Source organism: Gracilinanus agilis, chromosome 1, assembly GCF_016433145.1.
Source record: "Gracilinanus agilis isolate LMUSP501 chromosome 1, AgileGrace, whole genome shotgun sequence".
Lineage (NCBI taxonomy): Eukaryota > Metazoa > Chordata > Mammalia > Didelphimorphia > Didelphidae > Gracilinanus > Gracilinanus agilis.
The window spans coordinates 15,699,565-15,724,962 of NC_058130.1; positions in this window are offsets into that span (position 1 = coordinate 15,699,565).

Consider the following 25,398-nt stretch of genomic DNA (forward strand, 5'->3'; position numbering starts at 1 on the left):
TCTTTCTTTCTTTCTTTCTTTCTTTCTTTCTTTCTTTCTTTCTTTCTTTCTTTCTTTCTTTCTTTCTTTCTTTCTTTCTTTCTTTCTTTCTTTCCTTTCTTTCCTTTCTTTCCTTTCTTTTCTTTCTTTCTCAGAGCATAGGGTTGGTAGGATTCCATTGGTACTCGTGAAGTCATCAGTAATTCTAGCCATTTCTGTCTACACCTATCCTTTCCTCCCTTTGAAGCAAAGGATCCACTATGGTCGGAGAATTGAATAGTACTCCAATCCAGCAATGCCCCTATTCCATCTAGTATCATCTTTTGGGACAAAATTTTATACAGTATGATGAATCTTTGTTGACTTAAAAAACTAATCAGTCAACACATTTGTACCAATGATTGCTATCTACATGATTCAACTCAGTTATTTAAATTCAATTCAAACTAGTGGACTTGGATTAGAATACCATTTGCTTCCTGTGTGATTTTAGCCAGGGATCTCCATGTTCTTCCTCTGAAAAGAGAGCAGATTGAATTGGATGACTCCTAACGTCCTTTCCTTATATGATCTTATCTTAAACTTGTAAATCCACCATACTTCAACATTGTCCTCGATATAAGAGAGAGAGAGACAGACAGACAGACACAGACACAGATACAGACACAGACATAGACACAGACAAACAGAGAGACAAAGAGACTGACAAGTTACGGTTTGGGGCCTCAAGAAACCTATAATAGAGTTGGAGAACTAAGACTGACACTGATGCAAACGTGACTGAGCAGTCTGTGATGATAAGAAATTAAACACTAAATTGCTTGATGAGGGTCACAATATTCACATACATTTATCCAGTCTTCTACAGATGACAGAACCAGTTCTCTTCAACAAACCTATATGAAACTCTGACTTAAAGAAAGGCACTGTGGGAGACTCTGAGGATACTGCGGCAAACGTGAAACAATTCCTTCTCTCAGGGGGCTTATATTTTGTTGGGGGTGGGGTACGGTACTCACACAGACAAGTATGTACCAGGGAGTTTGAGAAGGAAGAGATTACTAACAATTGGGAGATGGTATGTGGTGAGAAAGTGGCTGTGAAAAGAAATTAGGATCCCCATCAGCAGGAGAGAGGGACATAAGTAATATGGGCCACCTCCTGGAGCACGTCTCGGAGCCAGAGAAAGATCTCCAGCGTATTCAATAGCTGCTCTATGGCTCAGCAGTGGAAGGACAGCTGTGACCCAGTTCATACAGGACGGGCCTCAATCTGCACCAGAGAGAACACCTTCAGTGGTGAGATACCTCCATACATGCAACCATTCCTGCTGAATCAAGCTCCTTTGTTTCAACACATCCTTGTTTGTTTTTAACCTCTTCGTCATTGGAGAAGTCCTTCGTTTAAGGTCTCCAGACCAATCGGTGGGGTGTTATTTGGGAGCTGTTATGCAAGCCCATCTACGGCCCCATAACAGGAGGCGACGGATTCCGTATGTGAATGTGTGCATGCATGAAGGTGTAGACGCCTGCACCAGGGCTGTGTGTGGACGTGTGTGCGTGTGTGTCTGTGTGTGTTCTGCAAGCATGCCAGAGTTAAAGTTCTGGATGTAAAGAAAGTCACCAATCCACCAAGGAATTTGATTACCTCTATCCATTATACATACACAGTGAGTGATCGTGCTACCAGCCATCTGTCATCTCTTTCATTTGCATCATCAACACCTGCCCTGTTTATCTGTTACATTCGTTTCTTCACGGAATTCTTATGTTGCTTTAATAAAATACAGAAATGTTATTGTTAAAAACCAATTAATTTACAATCCTCCACAGAGATAGTATTACTTATAATTCAATTTGGCTTCTAATGATCCAGCTTTCCCAAGAAATGACTTAATTCTGGTGTCAAAGAGTAGTTATTAGATATCACCCTGCTGTAGCAAGTCCTGCACTGCGGAGGGAGACACGACAGTACCAGCTTGAGGTGTCCCTGGCCATTAATCAGAAGTCTGGAATGGTTTCACTTTTTTTAACTCCTTCAAGAACTGGGTTGCAGACTCCGTTTCACTTGCCACCCGCCAGTGGGCACTGAGGCTATCGGAGAGAGCCGGGCAGCACCTAGACTTCATCAGGTGGGTTACAAGGTGAGCCCGGAATGGCCCCAAGTGTCAGACATCTGGTCTCTTATCTGATAACACAACCATGGACATGGACAAAGAGCTCGAGGCATCTTCGGATCCCCGATTCTATCATGCGTGTGCATCTAGACAGCCCTCCCCTCCAGTTTTATCTCCCCTCCCCATTTTATTTGACTATCTGATAGGGAATTGGCTTTCCCATGGAGCTCTTCTGTGAATGGGCATCAAATTGTGACTTCCTTTTTTTTTTTTTTTTTTTTTTTTTCTAAATCAAGACCCACAGATTCCTGGTGCTGGGCATAGATTTCTTTCTTCTGTCTAAGATCCAGATTATATAAACAGAGATCGGGGGAGACAAATTGCTAACATGGCAAACGTCTGGTTTCATGGGCTGCCTTTTGTCACCTCTTCTCTCTCTGTTAACACATGGGGTCTCACCATCAAATTCTGAAGACGTCGGGGTGGGGGTGGGGGCTAAAGGTAACCCCAAGAATTGTGAGCCCATTGGCTGAAGCATCTTAACGAATTCTCTTTGCTCGTGAAGCAGCCCTCAGCATCGCTTTCCCCCAGCCTGGCACCGATTTGTGGTCCAGAATCTCAGGTTGGATCTGTACAAATTCATTCCTTTTTATCGGCTTCCTTATTTTCCTGTTCGTGGAGATGAAAAATTAATCGCACGCCCGTCCCTAAAATCCAGCATCAGTCAGCTTCCATACCCACAGAGATGTTTTCAGGAAATCTAGTCTCTACACACACAGCTATAAATATGATACACACAAATATAACTTGGTTATAGACACACACACTTACTACACGGGAAATGCTTTCCAGCCCTTAAGATTTTATAAACATATTTGCTCCCATTATTCACTAGTAGTATTCCTATTAAGGCAACACACACACATGCTCCTGTCTTTACACATACAAGCACATGTGTGTATATTTGCATACATGTCCTAAGCTAATATTTGCACACGTGTGTCCATATGCATAGAGGCACACACCTATCAAATCTTACAAAAGTATCATGCAAAGCCATTTGTGTATTTACTTGCTTACCTAGAATTCTGAATATACTCACATAGGCATGAAAATCTTTTGCTATACAGAAACTCTGTATCTGAAAAATATTCCAGATAGAGCCATCATGGATTCATAGGCATGTAGAGCTCTGCACAGACTTGTAAGTACTCCATTTCTCTGCCATCCTTCTGTAAGCCCTTACACACACATGCCTGTTGGCTTCCCCATTAGAATGTAAGTTTCTGCGGAGGAGAGATTGTTTTTGTCTTTTTTGTTTTGTTTTGTTTTTTTGCTCCCCAGTGCTGAGCACAGAGCCTGGAACATAATAAATGTTTAATAAATACTTGTTGAATCGAACTGAAATATAAGTCAACTGGAGCCATTCAAGGCTTTTTCTCTTTCCCCAAAGACTCAGAGAATACAAATCCAGCAGATGTATGGCACCTAGAGCGCCCAGCACAATGCCTGGCACCCGGCAGCCATAGAGCACGTTTTTATTGACTGGCTCATGTGTGTCTATGTGTATGCTTAAATAGGCACACATGTATACTCATTACATGATCTGTAGATGTAGGAAATTCCAGTGCCGACAGCATCCATAGAGATACTATTATTGATTTCTAGGCAGTAATGTCTATCCAGACACAGACACGCACATTGAACACACACATTATTTGTGGCCTGGTTACATAGCGTGTGCATATGTATTCTAGATGTATTTCCAGCTCTTAAGATATCATCAACAGATTAGCTACTGTTATTTGCTCTTGTTATTACTATGAAAACAACACATACACACATGCTCCTGTCTTTACACATACAACCACATGTATGCATATATACACACATCATATAAAATATTTTCACTTAGACACAAAAACGCAGTCTAGACACAGATGCATGTAGATCCAGGCAGCCCTCAGAGATGATAGGCTTCTCTGTAGGATGTACTTAGATATGCCCATATTTAGAATGTGCATTGATAGCCCAGTGACTGGCACACTGACGCCACTTAATAAAGGTTTGTTGATTGGTGGATGGCTACTGCCCAGATACGTGTGGAGGAGAATCAGCTTCCACGAGAAAATGAATGCAGTAGTCACCCAGAATACGAACCCAGGAAAGGATCCTGGAGATCAGGATTAAATAGTAAATGGATTTCTTTAATGTGTGTTAGAGATGTTCTCCATACCGGAAGTCTCTTTGCGGACTTCTAAAAACAAACAGACAAACAAACAAACAAAAAACGCTCAGTCCGTGGCCCACGTCGCCTCCTCGTTTTGATATCTGCATGGAGGAGGGAAGGGAAGGTGGTGGTCGTGGTGGGGAAGCATTTTTTTATGGCCTTAATTAAGTCCAAATGCCCCAGTTCTACTTCCCCCAAATCTAATTTTTACCATATTAACCATTCTGCTGCATTTTGCCTGCCAACAAATTTCCTTTCCATAAAAATGCCTTTGCCGCCAGCTTCGAAACAGGTTTATGGCAAAGCTAAAGCTACAGGGTGTTCGAAAGGTAGTTTGCACACAGACAGCCCGACTTCTTCTTATGTGGCAGAGGCCATCTTCAAAGAAGAAAGGAGGGTAGACTCATTATTTTCCTCCAGCACAGATGCCGGCTTTCCTGTTTGGGGAGAGGAAGCTCCAATAGCTGTCTTCTGAAAAGCATTTCTGCTTACAGGAAACCGCTCAGGGAGGCGAGTGCCTGATGCAAACCTTCCACAGCAGAGATCTTAGGGATGGATGAGCCAATCTAGCTTCCTGCCCTCTTCCAAAGACAACAGGCTTATTTAACTGATGTCTCTCAGGCCATGGGTGTTGCTTGCCCTTTACAGCTCCACTTTACTTAATGAATTTCCTCTCCATTCACATTCTAGATTAGGGCATGACCATCTTCAGAGAATTTCAAGGTCAAATCGTAGGAAAGGCAGCATGAGTACTAGAGTGAGAGAGAAAGGCAGCCTGGGGTTCAAATTCTGCTTCTGATCCTGGGCCAGTCACTTCCTGTCCCTGAAGCTACTTTTCCCATCTGTAAAATAGGCATAAAGTCTGTAGTCCAAAGAAGACTTCCTTCAGGGAGCTACTTGCCATCAGTTGGTCTTATTATGTCAGTGTCGGTAACTACGACGATCGTTGTCAGTGTCCGTAACCAATCCGCCGATCGCCTCGTTCCTCACTGGCTTTGTTGGGGTTTTGTACCATTTAAGCTTCATTTGGAATAATAAATAACTCACTCCCTTAAATGAGGGCTTTCTGGATCCGTGGGGGGAAGGAAACCCGCCTGGGTGCCAAGGCGAAATCTTGTCTCCAAACGCTGGGGCTTAAACGCCATCTTATATTCCAAAATGGTCAAAAGTTGCTGCCGCCGCCACCTTAGACAATGCCCCCATCAGGCCCCGCAACCAGGAGCGGTGCCAAATGAGCTGTAATCTAATATGCAAATGAGGCGTTGGCCTTGATACTGTGTCACTCTTCTGAAAAGGCTCACCTGCACCCATCTCTCCGAGGAGGAAATTTCAAACAGAGTTAGCTCCTTAAACCTTCTAATTAAAATGAGAAATCCCCAGGCTTCCATGACTCAGGCTCGGAAGAAGATTATTAGGAATTTAATGGGGAAAATATCGCAGCTCAGACCATCTGTGACCCAGTGCTCTGTGAGAATTTAAAGAAAACTGGAGGGAGGAGACACATACTCCAGTGCCCGCTGGAGAAGTACTTTGTTGGAGCTGCAATAAATCAACATAGTTAGAGTACAGCCTTTTTCAGATTTAATTACTGTTACATAATTATTAGCAAAGCAGTCTCCTCTGAAACTGTAAAACTCATTACATCAAAAATCCCCAAGCTCCTGATGGAATTTATGAACTAGTTACTTTCTTTTTAGCTCTGGGAAAATCCCGGGGAATAGACTGCAGATTTGTCTCCAGCTTTTTAGTGGCAGAAGGGAGCTGGGGGGGGCCTTTTGGTTTTGTTTTTGTTTGGGGTCTGGGGTTTGGGGTTCCGATGATTCCCTTTTCTTGTCGTGGGTTTTCTGAACTCGGCTCGCCGGTGCCCCACATCCCTCGTTATCTGCCTCCGTGGATTCTTGTCGAAATGACAAGAACTGATCATGGGGACAGGGATGAATGGATAAGGAAGCTACCCATCAGTCAGCACGGAGAAGAGTTACATCCAGGGCAAGCCAATGGGAACCTTTCTCACTGGCTGGGTCTTAACAGTCTCAGTAATCACAAAGAAGAAGAACTGTCTGAAGGAAACGGTGACGCATAAAGCCTTAAGAACGTCGTTTGAAATAGATGCTGCTCTCTGAAATGTTCAGAGTCTCCAGCACCCGGGAATGAAATCTTTCCAGATCTAGCAGAAAGAGGCAAAAACCTGGGGCTATTGGAGGGCTTAGATACTGTGGCCATTAGCCTGTTCCAGAGATGTTCTCCAGAAACCTACAGAGAATGAAGAGCTATCCCAGTTCTGTTTTTCAAAGACAAAAAGCAGAGACTTTATAACAACAATTTGCCCTCTGTGCACGGGGACACAGAATATTAACTGTAAAAGGAGAGCAGCTTCTCTGAGAATGATTTTATTGGGAGCAGCTAGTGAAGAGATGGGAGGCCCTGGGTTCAAATCTAGCCAGAGATACTTCCTGGCTGTGTGACATTGGGCAAGTCATTTAACTCCCATTGTCTCCCCCTTACCACTCTTCTGCCTTAGTACCAATAAACACTATTAATTCTAAGATAGAAGGTAAAGATCAAAAAGAAAAAAAAACAATGATTTTACTATAATAATGACAATAGCATCAAACCCAGTAACTGGCACATAATTGGTACTTGATAGTTGGTTGATCAGCTACTTCTCAGGTATGCAATAGTGGAGCTTCTTTTCAGGAATGAGTTAGACTAGATGGCTTCTGAGGTCCCTTCTGACCCTCAGATTATTCTCTCATCTGACCCTCACCACAATCTTATGGGGGTAGCACCCACATGACTAATCATTTGGGGTATGACTCAGTTTCCTTGGAACTTTATTTAGTGCCCCATGGACCTCCCTACCTTAGAACATCCCTGTGCCATGCTAGCCCCCTTCCACCACAGGTGACTTCTTTTTAGAGTTCAGCATTTTAGGCAATTGGCCAGGCTAACCATCCTTCATACCTCTCCCTACTGTGATTCTGACACTCAACTTTGCCATCACGTCTACACTCACATACCTCCTCCCTCTAGCTCTATAGCTCCCTGCTATGTGGTATCTATCTCCCCTCATAGAACATAAGCTCCTTGAGGGCAAGGGCTGCCTTTCTTTTTGCTTTTAATTATATCTCCAGAGCTTTGTTTGGTGCCTGTCACATAGAAAATACCCAATAAATGCCTTGTGCCTGCTTACCTGATAGGGGTGATGTGAGTCTCAAATGAGATACAACACGTAGAGCACTTGGCAAACTTGGAAGTCAAATCGATGACAGTTATTACAGAATCATGACATTTTACATTCAAGAGGACCTCAGCATTTACCTAATCCCAAGAATCCTCAAAGAATCCCAAGCATGATGTACTCAACAAGGCTGAAGACTTTTGTTTAAAGGCCTCCAATTTGAGGGTGGGAACCATCATCATCTTTAAAAACAAGCAACCCATACTTTATAGATGAGGAAACTGAGACCTGAAGAGAACAAGCAACTTGACTAATGTCACAAAGGAAAAAAATGGCATAGTCAAGACTTGACTCTAGCCTCTTTGGCTACAAACATGGGGCTATTATTTTCCTTATACTACAGAGATCTCCTTAATTCTAGCGTGAAGCTTGAGGCACTAAAGTGGCAACTTGCTGGGGGTGTGTGTGAAAGTGGTACTTGTCACACAGCCTGGAAGTATCAGAGGCCGGATTTGAACTTGGCTTTTCCTGCCTCCAGACTCCCCACAAGGCTATGCTGTTTCTACAAAGGCACACAGCTTGAGTTTAATAAATGTTTGTTGGATGGAATTTAAATTAATTTCAGCCTGTGATATCATTAACTTCTTTGACTACCATATTGTACCTCAATCTCATTGAGCTTGCTATCAATCTAAGCTTCCACATATTTGTTCTCTATTCTCTCTCCCCCCAGTTGAATAACAGCTCTCTGAGGATGGGGGTTATTTATTTATTCATTCATTCATTTATTTATTTATTTACTGATTTTTGGCTTATCCTGTTTTTTATCCATTTATCTACTATTTAGTTATTCACTTGTTCATCCATTCCTAGAATCATTCATTGTCCATATCATCTATTCATTTGTTGATAAATTGTCACTCATTTATTTATTCATTCAACTATCTATTTATTTTGTGTTTTTTTCTTTGCATCCTTGGTGTCTTGTATACAACGAGTGCTTCATACATGTTTGTTGAATGAATAAACACTAATATTTGCTCACTGCCAATTGCTCACTTGTGGTTGTTTTGAGAAGAAGGATGATGCCTGCAACATTTCCTGCTGAATCTCAGGCATAGCCCTTGGAACCCTGTACTGTGATTATCTGACAAATATATCTCAGTTTTATTGGCATGACAATGAGCTACTTAGAGATTCATTCTGTGCTTCTGAAATGATCTTTTCACATCTTGTTGGAACCATTAAAGTTGCTCAGAGCCTGTCGAATAGTCAGACATCTGAATCAGGAAATAAGTGCTCGAAATTGGTCAGCTTGGCAAATCAGGGACATGGTGAAGAGTTACAGCTGATATCAATCACTGTCTGAGTTCATGCTCAATTTAATATTTTCCTCATCATGTTTTCTAGCAGCGCAACATTGCATGACCTGTCAAAGTTTTTTTTTTTTTTTTTAACCATAGTATGACTGGGTAAAGTCCTCCCAAAATACAACTGGCAAAACCTCATGCCTTTGCAGCCATGCCAATTTTGGATTTGCTATTACAGCATCAAAAAGAATTCAATCTGGTCTAGACCACTGATTCCCTTTGAGTGTCTATGAAGGAAGCATTTTCCAGGCAAATACAAGGAGTGAAAACAATTTAAGATTTTTGCCTTTTCTTGCTTTTAATGTTTATTTTGTTCTTATAAACAGTGTCAACCAACAGGTCTTTCCTAGTTTGGAGCCACTTTTTCATAAGGATATGAATGATACTTCTAGAAGAAACCTAAAAATATTGTCAATAATTCTGATATTGAGTAAAAAATTCATGCCCATAAGGATGTAGGTTGCATTTTCTTCCCTTTTGCCCACTACATGCAAGAGATACAAAAGAGAAAAAAAGTTAAGCGGGACAACTAGGTGGCTTAGTGGATAGTCAGGCATGGAAAAGGGAGGTCCTACATTCAAGTCTGGCCTCAGACACTTCCTAGCTGTGTGATCCTAAGTAAGTCACTTATCCCCAATTGTCTAGTTCTTACCGCTCAGAAGAAGTAAGAAGCAGAAGCCTTAGAACTGACACATAGTCCAGATTTCTAAGAAGAAGGTAAATATATATTTTTAAAGTAATGTAGAAAGTGAACAGCTAGATAATAAGATATTATCCAAGAATAGGATTTGGATGTCCAGATCATGGCTTACACTATAGGGTTGAAAAATTCCTAGCCAGAGATAGAAGACACCTAGGAAAGGCTAGTAAAAATCTGTTTGCTAGGGGTCTTGCAAAGCAGAACGACCTTTACACTGAAAATGACAATAAAAATGACTGACAGGGAGTTGACACCTAAGATATGCAAAAAAATAGCATCCGTTGATTATCGTAATCCAAGCCACCTGACCCAGACAAACTACATTTTCTTATTCTGAAAGAATCGGCAGATGTGACCACTAAATCACTGTCAGTGATATTTGAAAGATTAAGGCAAACAAGAGAGCTACCACAAAGTTGGAGAAGGCCTGATGGACAGATTTTTTTCTTTTTTAAAAGGAAGAAAAAAGAGTCTCAAAATTGTAGGCCAGCAAGCTTGGCTTTGATTGTTGGGGAAATCTGGAATGGATTATTAAAGAGATGGCTGGTGAACAATGAGAAAGAGAATTGCTGGAAGAATATCATGTGGTCCCAGAATTATTTTTTCTAACCTTCACTGAACATAGAAATGAGAAATATATAACAATACCACCACAACCATAATCTTCAAACTACATGGAAAGAAAGACCTTCAAAACACAAAGACCAAGAAAAAAAAAACAACCGAAAAAAAAAAACACATGGGAAGAGGACAAGGTACATTTCTCTATTTTCTTATCTGTAACTTGTGTTGTCTCAAAGATGTCTTCAATGAAACTACAGGACATAAGCTAACTTTTTAAGACTCATTTAATTATAAAAGGTAGCCATTTTCCCAACTGTGCATTACTCCATAGAGCAGTAAATATAAAACATATAACAACTTTTATTGGGTTCATTTCCATAGGAAATCCATTAAAACATAAAAATATGATAATGATAATAATAATAATAATTAGCAAAGGTATCACTCAATTTAGGTAGGATTCTGTCATTTCTATAATTAATTTTCTATGCCTCAGGGAATCTAGACATTCTTTCCATAGCCAGCCTTCAACTCTGGAATTAATTTCCTTGTTAGTAGAGTAATAATTCTCAGAAAAATGTAAGTTGTGGGTAATTCAAAGGTCTGTGGAGAGAGATACATAAGGGGGACATGAGGAGGCTGCACCCTATCATCAATGAAGAATTATGCATGAGTAGTAAAGATACCATGAGGGAAACACAAGACCACAAACGGATAATGTTGCAAGCATGGTAGACAATTGTCTGCAAGTTCCATTGGTGTCCATGCAATATCAAGAGTCACAGAGGAAGGCCCTTAGTATGTGATTTGAAGAACTGTGTAAGATTTAGGGCAAGACATAGATGAGTTCCATTTAAGGTATGGATGGGTTGTGATATATATTGTTTGAGAAGGTAACCATGAGTCCTATCCTAGTATGAAAGGATTCTGGCTACACTAGTCAAGTGTTAGTGCAAAGTCTAGGGAAGCTGGAGACAGAATGAGAGAGAAAGAGGAGACAGATACTCAGAGGCAGCTGGGTAGAGACAAAGAGATATATAAAGGGAGAGGTAGAGATAGAGATAGAGAGAGAGAGAGAGAGAGAGAGAGAGAGAGAGAGAAAGAAAGAGAGAGAGAGAACAAAGAATCAGAAAGAGAAACGACAGGTGAAGTACATGTTTATCTTCCCAATACACCAAGGAGGGTAAACTGTTGTGCTTATTTACTATCCATTTTAAACCCAATCACCAACTTTTGATGATCCATCCTTTTAGGCAAACAATGCTGGCTCCATCAGAAGAGAGAAAGGAGCTCAGGTAAGGGTCTCTTGCCTCCACAGATGTAAGATGCCCCTTGATAGATATTCAGCAGATTAAAGATTCACAATGAAACAAAGTCGCCCCACTAGTTACGATGACTGGGCTGGCAAGAACAGCTGGCTCCTAACATTAGGCCCCCAGGAAGCAAAGACATTTGCCAGAAATTCCCTCTGCACTTTATGGGGTTCTTTCATATTCTCCCTTCATTTGCATAGTTGGAGTGGTCTTTTGTGTTTCAAGAATTGCAGGCGAGCATCTGAGGAGTAAGATGTTAGAAGTGAAGGTTTAAAAAAAAAATCCCACCAGGGGAGGTGAGCACAAAGCTGGCTCTGCTTTCCCTTCTGAGTGTGCCCACTCCTAAGAACAGCTGGACTCAAAGCAAATGAGGTCTAGATCTTAAAGGCACTCTGACAAAAGTCCATGCCATGATGACAGATATCAAACACCCTAGCAGTTGCTGTCAATTCATATATGTATATGTGTGAATAGACATATAAGCTGTCTTGAGTGTACAAGACTAATCCTTCCGAGGTTATTTTGCTAGTTATTTTATTTCCTCCTACCTTGGATGCATGCCAATAATTTAAATAGCTGTAACTTGGTGAGCAGTTGTCCCAGGATTATGGCCACATGGACCAACTAACTGGGCTTGCCAAAGATGTGATCAACTGAGAGTACAGATTGGTGAAATTACTTTGATAACCTTGATGAGCTTGATCTCATCGGCGTGGACACTTCCACCACCAGTGCAAATCATAATCAATGGATGAACCAACTGGAATGTACTTATCAAACACTTACTATAAGATAGGCACCATGGTAGACACTGGAGATACAAAGACAAAAATGAAACAGCTCCTTCCTTTGGCAGTCTCCGCCTCCCAACTGTGCCATCTAAGCCTGTGCCATTCTTATCCATGTCCTCCCATGAACTGATGGATCTGAAGAACTAGATATCTTCAGGACTCTGAACATTTCATGGTTACCAGGGCAACCATGGGATGTGGGATTTAATTTCCTTTTTCCTGGTCATACGTTCATTTCCTTGAAGCTATCTTTGGTATTACCTGTTGGATATACGTCATTGGTGTGAATATTCTATAGTCTTCTTCTGCCCACCCCACATCTTTTCATTTTCCTTTTTTGGAGGCATCTCTTGATTCTTTTCTGATGAAGAGGTCATCTTTTTACTTTTCAAGGTCCAACCCTGTTTCCATTTCCTTGATCCTAACCCTATCTTGTTCAATGTACTCTCCCCTAGAATCTCCTCCATCAATCCTTTTTCAGCTTGAATAAAAAAGAAATCCATACTAGATTTCAGGGGCAATCATTAACCTACTTTATTTTTTTAAAGAAACCCTTACATTCCATATAAGAGTCAATACTATGTATACATATAGTGTCTGGTATGTGGTAAGCACTTAAGTGCTTTTTCATTCACAGAAATATGTTAAAATAACTCAGTGGATTGAAAGTCAGGCCTAGAGATAGGAAGTCCTAGGTTCAAATTTGGCCTCAGATACTTCCTAGCTATATGGCCTGTGCAAGCCACTTAACCCCCATTCCCTAGCCCTTACCATTCTTCTGCCTTGGAACCAATACCTAGTATTGATTCCAAGATGGGAGATAAGGGCTTTTCTTTTTTCTTTTTAAAGAAAATTATCTACTAAGTTCAGTCAATTGTAATTTGCATCATGGGAGGGACTATCCATATTGATGAGATTCTAGAACCTTGAAGCAATGGCATATTTTCCATCTATTTTCTACTGAAGTCATTCTATGATATTCTATAATGGTGCAGAAGTGACAATGGTGGTTTCAAATGCTATACCAGTTGAACATAAGCTTTGACAGTTTTTATCTAATTAGAAAATATTTAAGTACAGGTCAGGTGACACTGATGACCCTTCCAGTTCTCAAATTCTTTAATTCTTCATAGCTACATTTATTTATTTTATTTTTTTAACTCTTACCTTCTGTCTTATGTGAAGATGAGATTCATCCTACCCTGCCCATTTTTTAGAATTAATCACCAAAAGTATAAACACCCCACTTAATCTTCAAGTAGGGGAGGTCTGTGACCCACATGTGCAATAGTGGGTGGACAAATCAGAATCGACTGACTGCCCCCTGGGCAGTCCTAAGCAAAGCCTTTGTTGCAATTGGTACACGTAAAATGGGAGGAAGGCACAGAAACTGATGAAAAGAGTGGTTTTTATAACTTGCAAGAACTTTCTGGAAAGCTCTCTCTTTTTGCCTTGAACTGGACCTGGAGGAGCTCTAACTGAGGACCTTGGACTGCTTTATATTTCTCCTTAGAACTATCACATGGGTGAGTGAAAAAAGACTGACTCCCTTCCTTAGCTTCCCAGGAGATACTAGCCTCTGGAGGGGTTCCTTGCCTGGGAGGAGGACTTCTGGCTAAAACCCTTGTTAATTGATCTTTAGGCTCTCTGACTGGGGCCTCTGGAGCTCTGCCGGAATAAAGTCAGAGCTTGAGCATATAGTCTGGCTCTACGCTAGATTTCTTACTTTGCCCTCTTCTCATTTCTCTACTTTCACTCTTCCTATATTTTATAAATAAATTGCTAAAAAATCATTTGGAATTGAGTTATCAGTTCCTGGTGACCAAAACTCTTAATATTCAGTCCAACCATAATTTTAACCTTTACACTTAGAATTAATACTGTTTTTTGCTTCCGAGATAGAAAACTGGTAAAAGTAAGGGAATTGGGGGTTATGTGTCTTGCCTAGAGTCACACAGCTAAGAAATGTCTGAGGTCAAATTTGAAATCAGTATCTCCTGGAGTCTCTAGGTCTGGTTCGCAATCCACTGAGCTACCTAACTGCCTTGGCCCCCCTGTCCTCCTGCTAAATTTAAAAAGACCAACAAAGCTTAAAAACCATCTAATGCCTTCTTTACCTAAAGACTGTTTTGTCCAAATCACATGGATAAAAATTCAAAATAGTCTTCAACCCTGAGTAGTCACCCTCCTCTGTAATGATAATGAATGAAGACAAAGACCGAGGGCATGGAGTACACAGAATTCCAAAATTATTAAGCGTTTTATAAATGGTCATATTGCCATGAGAAAACATTTTCCTAATATTTGTTTTTTCACAACTACCACCCCTATTCCTAGTTGTACTCTTTGGATTCATGTTATGACAGACCTAATCCCTCTTCCACTTGTTCTTAATGGGCAATATTGGCTTAATGACTAAAGAATGGACATACACTCATAGAATTACAGGTCCAAATCCACACTAATATTCTCACTCTAAATGTAGATGAGAGATAAAAGGAAATTGCAGCTAAATGGAACAATGAGTTATCCTTAGGGTAGTGAATAAAGGAATTACTTTCATCCTACACACGAAGATAACATGAAGTATAATTTCATTAAATACTTGGTCTTTACATTACTCATGATGAGTGTAAACAAATTAATCACCTGATTGTTCATCATAGTTTACTTACAAAGATCTGTTGAAGAGGATGAAGAAGTGATGAAATACTATGAGGAATCTGATAAATTGTTATTTTTCAATCATGTCTGACTCTATGTGACCCACAGGGTTCTTGACAAAGATATTGGGGTGATTTGCCATTTCATTCTAGAAGTCAAGTGATTCGCTTAAGGCCACATATTTATTAAGTACCTGAGGCCAGATTGGAACTCAGATATTCCTGGCTCCAAGTCTGGCATTCTAGCCACTGTACTACTTGACTGCCCATTTGTTAAAATTTGACAAAAAACGAGTCTAAATTGGCAACACATGCCTTGAACATTCAGGTACTTCAATGACAAAGTGGGCACAAAGAAGGCCAAAAGAAACTATGTTTGAAAATACAGTTCAAGATCAAGGAATAAAAGAAACTGAATTCTCCTAAGGAGTGTCAGGCTTATGTATCATTAATTGTTGTTGTTCATCTTTCATTTTCAGAGGACCAGTGACATCATGGAGTGTCTTGACTTTTGCATGAATGGGTTTAAGATGGGTAGAGTTGTACAAAGTCATCAGCCTCATCCTCTCTTCCAGAGCCATTGAAGTCTAATGGCAAAATAAAAGTTAGGACCACGGGCAATGGCTCAGGATGCAGTGGATGACCTTTGAAATCTTCCATATCTGAGCAAACTATAGGCACTTCATAACACCTCCTTCAGCTGCCTTCATTGCCATTAGAGTGATTTGTTCTAATCCTCTTGTTTCACAGGAGGAAGTCTTCACGAGCTTGTGCTTAGCAGCTTCCTAAGTTACCAGTGGGTTTGAGGACTTCTGGTTACCCTCATCCTAGTTTAGTCCATCTGCCAAGAGGGTTTATTAGGATGTGGCTACTTCACATGCTACAACTTCTTGGAGCCATAGATGAGAGTTGGGTGACAGGTGGAGCCCTGAAAAGGGCTCAGCAGTCCTCACACCAGAGGTGCTGGTCCTCCCTAAATACCCCATATACCCTACATAGTTAATAATTAATTCAGGAAGGCACAGGATGAGGCAAACTCAGAACAATATCACAAAAATGAAACTCATGATATTGTAAGCAGGAAATAACTGATAACAGCTGTGATGGTCATTTCAGAATCAGCTAAACCAATGACTATGTGAATTGAGATCATCCTATTGGGATAGGTCTAAGTTTTCTAGTCAAGAAGAAGGGATCCTCAACGAGAAGTATGTGAAATATAACAGATAAGTAGGTCATGCTAATTGAAGAAGAATTACACATGTGTAAGGAAGCATAATTTACAAGCACTTAAGGAGTAGGTAAAGCATATTATATAGACAAGTTGTTTGTGTTAATTTACTAGAAACTCTCATTTTACTGAAGAATTTAGACTTATGGAAGGTGTAAGAGAATTGGATCTGGTGAAGTCTTAACGGATTCAAGAAGAATGGGTGAAAGAATGGGTAGCTACTGCTATGTGCCTGTGGGTAACATTTAATTCGATCTTTTCCCCAAATTGGACTTCCAGCGAATACTGACCCAATCCCTCAATGAGCTCAATTTGAGTGCTTGCATTTAGCTGTACTAGATGTTTATTTCACAACTGATGAGGGGGGAGAATTCACATCTTGGCCTGGCTTACAGTCCTATGTCTTCTTTTGTTCGGAGGCGTCTAGGTCAAAAGAAATACGGAATAGATCACTTGAAGAAAATGGACACCATCAGTCCTCTGTGTGGGTCATACCAGTATTTGGAGAGGCTTTTGGGGAAGTGCCTTAAGGAATCCCCTATGGGAGCTTGGGGGCAGTCAGACGGTGGATAGAATTTTGAGTCTGGAGTCAAAAAGATTCATCTTCTTGAGTTGAAATCTGGCCTCAGGTACTTCCTAGCTATGTGACCCTGAGCAAGTCACTTAACCTCATTTACATCAGTTTTCTCATCTGGGAAATGAGTTGAAGAAGAAAATGTCAAACCATTCCAGTATCTTTGCCAAGAAAACCCCAAATATAGTTATAGGGGTGTGAAATTAGAATCTGTTATCCTAAAAACTACTATTCCCAGCAAAACTACGATCCAACAAAAACTATGATTCCCAGAACCCCACTCACTTCCTGTTGTTATATGCTGACAGGACATAATTTGGGGGCGTTCCTTGCCTACCTCTCTTTTCCTTCCTGTTGGCGGCTTTGGTGGAGCAGGCATTTGGGGCAGGTAGAAAACTTAGTCATGTGGTTTCTATTTTGTTAGATAATCAACTTAAAAAATATAGTACTTCAAGAATTGGACATTAATTTAACTCTCACAGGGACCAGGATTGGCCAAGTTCAGGGAATGGATAGTAGAAGTCTATATCACTGAAATTATATCCTGGATGGAAGAGAGATGGAACAAAAGGACAGTGACACAAACATCAAAATACACATAAATGCATCAGAGAGATGTAAGTAAGAGGATCCGTGTTCTTTGAGGTGAGACAGTCATTAACTAACAGAAGGCCCAGAGAATGTTTCCTAGAGGAGGTGCAATTGGAATGAGTTTTAAAGGATAAGGAGGGAGAATTTTCATAGGTATGGGAGTGATATTCCATGCATTTTCATGATTTAATACTGAGATAGAAATCATAAAATTTGAGAATTATAAAATGACATTAGAAAAAATGAATATACATCCATAATTTAGCAGACCATGATGTATGCATCCATAAGCCAGAGGAGAAAACAGTTTTAAAGTCAACATTCTTTACTCATGTAGGAATGGAATTTCCTTTATTCCATGAACAAAAGTCAACTCAGAGTGTCATTCATAATCAATTTAATATCCAAATCTTGAAATAGGGTCAGTTAGAATAATTAAAATTAAGTTGACATTCCTCAACAATTTACAATCCAGTAATCCATACTGAATAAAATTGTGTTGGTGAAGGATTCTGATGAAGAAACAAACAACAATTCACAGCATAGGGAAAGGTTAGAAATCAGGATAGAATTTGCTAAGCCTTCCTCTTATTAGAAAACTGGGTTTGTATATTTCTTAGTAACTTGTGGAAAAAGAAATGCTTCCTCTGGACTAAGTTAAATATTTGTGCTCACATGGAATAAATCTGTGGAAACATTTACTATAATAAAGGCATCATTTTGTGTTGGTCAGATATAAGCAGGTAAGTAAGCAGAAAGAAAAATTTTCTTTTTATTTATTTTTTAATGTTAATTAAAAAAACACTTTTGTTTTCTCCCTCTCTCCAGCATTCTCCTACCCTTTGATATAGCAAGCAATATAATATCAATTTTGAATATTAAGTCATGTTAAACAGAAATATTATAATCTTAAATCCAATTGCATAGGTATAAAATCAAAAGAATCAAAGAATGGTTACTTCCAAACTTTCCCACAGGTTGGAGATTGAACTTTGAAGATCATCTTACCACAGGAACTTAGATATAGGACTATAATGATTTGAAATCATTTAGATAAACCTTTCCATTCCTACCACTGAGGAAACCAAGGCCCAGAGACTTGATCAAGATTACACAAGTAATATGTAGCCTAGCAGAGCTAGAATTTGAACTGAGGCCCTCTGATTCCAAATCCAATGTAACCTCCATTGCACAAAGTTTTTAGTCATGACAGTGGTGGTTCAGCCTGATGGGTTCATCAGGAAAGAAGGAAAGGACTCCAACTTTTTAACAAAATCTTTAAATGTGGAATTCCTCAGATCATGGAAATGGAATTAGGCCTAGATTTTACCAGGATGGTGTTGGAAAAACTTTTAGATACTATGAACACTAATGGGTGACTTCGTGTGTTTAACTGACAATAGATATCTGGATAAATTGTGCATGTGCTTTTTTCCTTAAAGAATGGTACTCACCAGTCCTTAGCATGAATTAAAACAAATTTTTAGTTGATATTTTCTGTTTCTTAAATCAGCATGGTATCTTATATATCCCTTCCCTTTCCCATCCCCAAGAGTCATCTTATATGACAAATAGTATTTTATTAGAGTGGAAAAAGAATCAGCCCAACTGATTGATACACTTAAAAAGAATGAAACATGTGCACTGTATAACATCTGTAGACTTTCCATCTCCATGAAGGGGTAGGTTGAAAATAGCTTTTCATATCTCTTCATTTGAATCCTGTCTTATCTTTATAATTTTGTTACATTTATTTTTGCTTTTTTTTGGTTTGTAGTTGTTCTTTCCACTTATGTTATAGTTATCATGTATATTATTTTCTTAGTTATACTTACTTTGCATAATTCATATAAATCTTTCCATACTTCTCTGTACTCATCACATAATTTTTTTCAGAACAGTAGTATCTCATCACATTCACATATAACAATTTGTTTAGCCATTGCCCAAATTAATGGGCATCCACTTTGTTTTCAATCCTTCGCTATCATAAAAAGTACCACTATAAATATTTTGGAATATATGGGAATGTTTTCCTTATTGATGGCTTCCTTGGATATATTCCCAGTAATGAAGTGTCTGGTGTGAGGAGTATGGACATTTTAGTAACTTTATTTGCATGATTCCAAATTCCTTTCCAAAATGGTTGTACCATTTCACAGTTCCATCAGTAATGCTGTATCTATTTTTCTACAATCCCTCCAATACTGATAGCTACCATATTTTGGGGTCATTTTTGTCAGTTTTCAGAGTAAGAGGTGAAACCTCAGAGTTATTTTTATGTGTATTTGTCTTATTATTAGTGATTTGGAAATTTCTTTCATGAATACTTTGCAGTTATTCTTTAGAGAACTATTTGTTCATATCCCTTGACAATTTATCTATTGGGGAATGACTATTAGTCATGTATGTATATATATAGATATAGACATATCTATATATACATGCACACACACATATATATGCACATATAATATGTAAATTGTTTACATATTTTATATCCCAAACCCTTATCAGAGAAATTTAATAGTTTAAATTTAAATTTAAAAGTTTCCCCCACCACTTTGAAAAATTCCTGTATTAACTTAGATGAATTCATGTTGTCTGTGCAGAAATTTTTCAGTTTTAAATAATCAGTTACGTAGTTTATATTTTGTAATCACCTCTGTCTTTTGTTGGGTTAAGAATACCTCTCTTAGCCACGGCTATGAAATATATATATATATATATGTATATACATATATATATATATATATATAATCTGATCTCTTAAATTTTTTATAGTGCATTTTTTAATATTAAGGTCACATACCCATTTAGAATGTAGTGGACTATGATGTAAGGTACTGGTCAAAACCTGATTTCTGCTAAATTGCTTTTCAATGTTCTCAGCAGTTTTTTTTTTAATCAAATAGAAAGTCTTTCTCTAGGTAATTTATTTTTTCCACTTTATCAAACACTGGGTTATTGAGTTCTACTATTACACGATCTCCATTGCTTTGTCTGTTCTGCTGATCTATTTCTTTATTCTTTATCCAATATGAAATAGTCTTGTTGACTGATGTTTTAAAATATATTTTGAGGTCTGGAAGTGCAATTCCCCTTTTGTCCTCATATATTTTAATTATTTCTTGTGATATTCTAGATCTTTCATTTTTCCAAATTAATTTTATTATTTTTTAAGCTATATAAAGTATCCTTTCTCAAGCCCTGTAAAGTATCCTCTTGGCTATTTGATTGGTATAGCTTTAAAAATATGATGTATTGTTAGTATCATTTTTATTATATTGGGCTTGGGTTCATTTATGAGCACTGAATATTTTCCTACTATCTAGGGAGTTCTCAATTTCTTTAAGGAATACTTTCCTTATTGAATCTACACAAGTCTTTTGTGTACAGTAGGAGGTTAAGTCCTCGATATTTCATGCATCTTGTAGTTATTTGGAATGAGATTTCTCTTTCTATTATTTCTTGTTTTTTTCCTATTATTATGCAGAAATTATGTTTATCTTGAGGATTTATTTTGTAATCTACAACTCTGCTGATCAAATAGTACCTTTGCTGATTCCCAGGTGTTTTCAAAATAAACCTTCATATCATCAACCTGTGGGGGGTAGTTTTATTTCCTCTTTACCTATCTTTATTCCTTTAATTCCTGTCTCTTCTGTCATTGCCATTATTAGCATCTCCAGAACTATATCAAATAATAGTGGAGAGAGTGATGTATAAAGGGAATTTTATCCCCTCCCTCTCCTGGATTATAGAACCAGTTCATCCCATTTTGCATGCCAGTGATGCATCCATAAATGTAAATGTGCAGGGATACCTGCGTGGGACGGAGAATAAAAGAGTGTGGGCGTGACCAGTTTTTAGCTTTATTTCTCATTTATATATTTTAAATTTCCAATTTATCCATTTCTCCTCTTCTCTTAAAAACATATCCTAATTTTGTTTATTTTGGATTTTCTAATTTTAAAATACATATATGGTTTATTAATCATATTTTTTCTATTTTTCAATGTGTTATTATAAGGATATGATTTTCCCTTTGAGACCTGCTTTAACTGCATCCCAGAAATTTTGGTATGTTGTTTCATCACTTTCATTTTCTTTTACATAGTTATTATTTTTTATATGATTTGTTCTTTGATCCATTCATTATTTAAGATTTCATTTTTAAGTTTCCACTTAGGTCTGTATTTTTTGTTTATGGTCCCTGAACCAATTTCCATTTTTATTCTATCATAGTCTATAAAGGATGTGTTGACTAATTCTGTCCTTTCATATTTGTTTGCAATATCTCTGTTAGCTTGTACATAGTCAATTTATAAAAGTTCTACACTCTGAAAAGAAACATTCTTTTGCTGTCCCAATTAGAAGTCATAAGTCTTTCAATTTTTATTTCTCCAGAAAACTGTTCATTTCTATATTGTTATAAAAGAAGAGAGTAATCTGGATACTACCACTATTAGGATGGTTATTAGTAGTAGTAATCTGAGATATTAATCTGAGGGAGCTTTGGTTTGGTTCCCTAATGGCTGGTGCAGGGACACCCGAGTCCTGCCACCCAGCTGGAGGTTATACTAACTACTCTTCTTTATAACAGTGCCCAGGCAGGGTCCCTAAGGGTCAATGGATGGGTAACCCTTTCAGGTCCCACCTGGGGTTGATTGATTATTGGTATTGGGCTCTATCAGCCTTGGATAACGTTCATCTGACTGCCTTGCTCCCTCCCCAGAGTGGTGATGGAATAACTACTCCAGGAAGGTACTTAATAACTTTATCTATGTTGTTTAACAAGGGGAAGGAATGATCAGGATAAGGGTTGGGGGATAGGTGACCCTATCACTAAATCTGTGACAATAATCCCTCAGGACTGTAGGCTGTTCAGTAATGCTGGGCTTGTTCTTTGCCTCCTCTGGCTCAGCCTGGCCACAGCCAAACCAGAGTAAGCAAACTGTTTGGATGATGCAAATATTGATGATGGATTCTCTCGGCTTCTTACTGCTAGTTGTTTGCTACAGCCTTCAGGAAATTCCACCCTTCACCATCCTCTTCTTCTTCTCCTATCCACTTCCCGGATTCCCCCCGGGGCCCCGGGATACCTAAATATCTAGAGATGGTTTAGGTGCCTAAATATCTAGGGATTCAGAGAGAATCAGAGGATCCACAGGTCAATCAATGTTCAAGATCAAATGTCCAAGGCAAGAGTTTAGGCAAGGCTCAGCCAAAGCAAAGCCAAGGTCTCCAAAAGACAAGGGGTCCAAGGGTCCCTGTCAGGGGGCTGCCAGGGTATTTATATCCTTTCTGGCCAACTGCCTTTCCTCCTGTCATCATGGCCTCTAGGAACATTCCGATGTCCAACTGTCTTCACCTGTCAATCAAGGTGAGACTCTCAGCTCCCAGTTTGATTATGATAATATTTATCTTTTATTTGTCTTTCTGTTACTTATCTAAAACTGATAAAGGTATATTAAAGTCTCCTGTCTATTGTGTTGCTATCTATGTTTTTTGAAGTTCAGAAAATGCTTTTGTTATGAATTTGAATGTTAAGGAATTTAAAGTATATAAGTTTATTATAGATATTGGTTTACTGTCTGTGATTTCTTTCAGTATAATATAGTTTCCTATAGTTTTGTCCCTGTTTTGACTGATAACAATATGGCCACTCCTAATTTTTCAAATTCACTTCATGCATAGCAAATTTTTCCCCATCCCATCAGCTTTATTTTATACGTATAATATATTCTTTTCTCCTTCAGCTAGTTCTGTTCATTATTTTTTAAATTTTAATTTTTTGTCTCCTTTCTATGCACTTATAGATTCATTTAGAACTGGTCTTTATGTCATACACAGACCTGGGCCTATACTTTTTCAGTGATTACAAGAAAACCTGGATCATATTGATGGTCTTATACAGAGCTTATTGTAAATTACTCATTTCCTCAAAATTAATTTCTTTAAGACCAATAGTCTTCTGGTTAAGTCATATGCATGTTGAACTTTTAAAACACAGTCTCTACAGAATCAAAAAAGGGAACAAAGAGCAATGGAAAGACACACAGAGGGTGTACATCAATTACATAATCTGGGCAACATAGAGTTGGGTTTGTAAAGTGTTCTGCATCATTAAGATGGGTTGGTCACAAGGAATAAATAAAAGACAGTCAATGATAGCCCAAGGGTCAAGTCATTAACTACAAGATATTAAAAAAAAAACTGGAGCTACATACTGGGAGCTAAGATGGTGGAGTAAAGAATTCTTAGGTTACCCAAATCCTCTAAACACAGAAAAATAGAAAACAAAGTATCTCAACACAAAGGAAAGCAGGACAGAAACACCTCACTGGGCTAAGAAGGGAGAACAGCTTATTGAGTGCTGTATTGTAGAGAACTGGAAGACTTCAGATCAGTCTGAAGGACTTGTGGCCCAAGGCAATGAAACAGCAGACAGGAGACAGCCCTATGGGCTTCCAAGTGGCTTGAGATAAGGAAACAGCAGAGTAGGGGAGTAGTAGTCCATCACACTGTCAAATGGGTACTTCAATGAAACAGCAGATAGGGAGCAGCTCTACCCACTCTCATGTGGCCTGAGGTAATGAAAAGGCAGAGCAGGGAGCAGCTCTACTCCCTCAAGTGGCTAAAGGCAACAAAAGATCAGAGTTGAGGATCAGCCCATTTCCAGTCTAAAGTGCTTCCATGTGGCCTGAATCAATGAAATAGCAGAGCTATGGAACAACATCCATGGCATGAAGCAACAAACTGGCAGTATAAGGAATAGACCAACATAGGAGACAACAATGGAACTAAGAGAAAGGGGAGTGGAATCCAGCTGGAGAAAACAACTGCAAGTCTCCCTAGAGCCAGTAAGGTCATCCCTCAAAGTACACTCAGGAATCCAAAGATAGTCAGGCCTACCTCAAGCATCTGAGAAGGCTACAGTGTAAACTTGGACCAGTGCTCCCTCTACCCCAGGAGCAGAACAGACAAGGTAATAAGGAGGAAAATAATAACTAGAAAAATGAGCAAAAGATAAAAAAATTAACTTTAGTTACTCTAGTAACTGGGAAAAATAAAAAAGAGCAGGCAATGGCAAAAGGAAACATATAAGTATCCAAAGGAAAGTGGAAAGGATGTCAGTCCCCCCCCCAAACTCTTGGAAGCAATTGAAAACAAGTAAAAAAATAAAAGAATAAAAGAAATGATAGAAAGTTTCAATAACTTGGAAAAAAATCACTTAAGAAAACAAATCCCTTAAATTAGGGTGGGCCAAAAAGAAACAGAGGCCAAAAAGATCAATGAAGAAACATTTCCCTAAAGACTAGAATAGGCCAAATGAAAAAGGAATCTTGAAAGCTCTGGGAAGAAAATAGCTTCTTAAAAAATAGAATTGAGCAAATGAAAGCTGGTGGCTTCATTAAGCATCAGAAAACAATAAGATGAAATCAGAAGAACAAAGAAGAAAAAGAAAAAAATCTGAAATATCTTACTGGAAAATAACTGACCTGGAAAATAGAACAAGGAGAGACAATCTAAGAATCCCTGGAATAGCTGAAATCTATGATTAAAAAAAAGAACCTGGAGACCATATTACAAGAAATCATCAGGGATAGAAGTTAAAAGAAATTCACCAATCACCTCCTGAAAGAGATCCTAAAATAAAATATCTTAGGACTGATAGCAAAATTAAAAAATGCCCAGGTCAAGGAAAAAGTATTGTAAGTATCCAGAAAGAAATAATTCAAATTTTGTTGAATCACAGACAGGATTACTCAAAACCTGGCAGCTTCTTCCTTATAGGACCAGAAGGCATGGAATGTAATATTTCAAAAAGCAAAGGATCTAGGCCTCCAACCAAGAATCGCATACCCAGAAACATGAGCATAATCCTCAAGGGGAAAAGAGTAATGTTTAGTGAAATAGAGGACTTCCAGACTTACCTGATATGAAAAACAGAAAACAAAAAACAACTCAGCGCTTAAAAGAAAATTCCAAGAGCAAAGTTAACACTCAAGAGAAACATAAAAAGGTAAACTGAAAAATGAAAACTCAAGGACTTCAGTAAGGTTGAATGGAGTATATTCATACCTGGGAA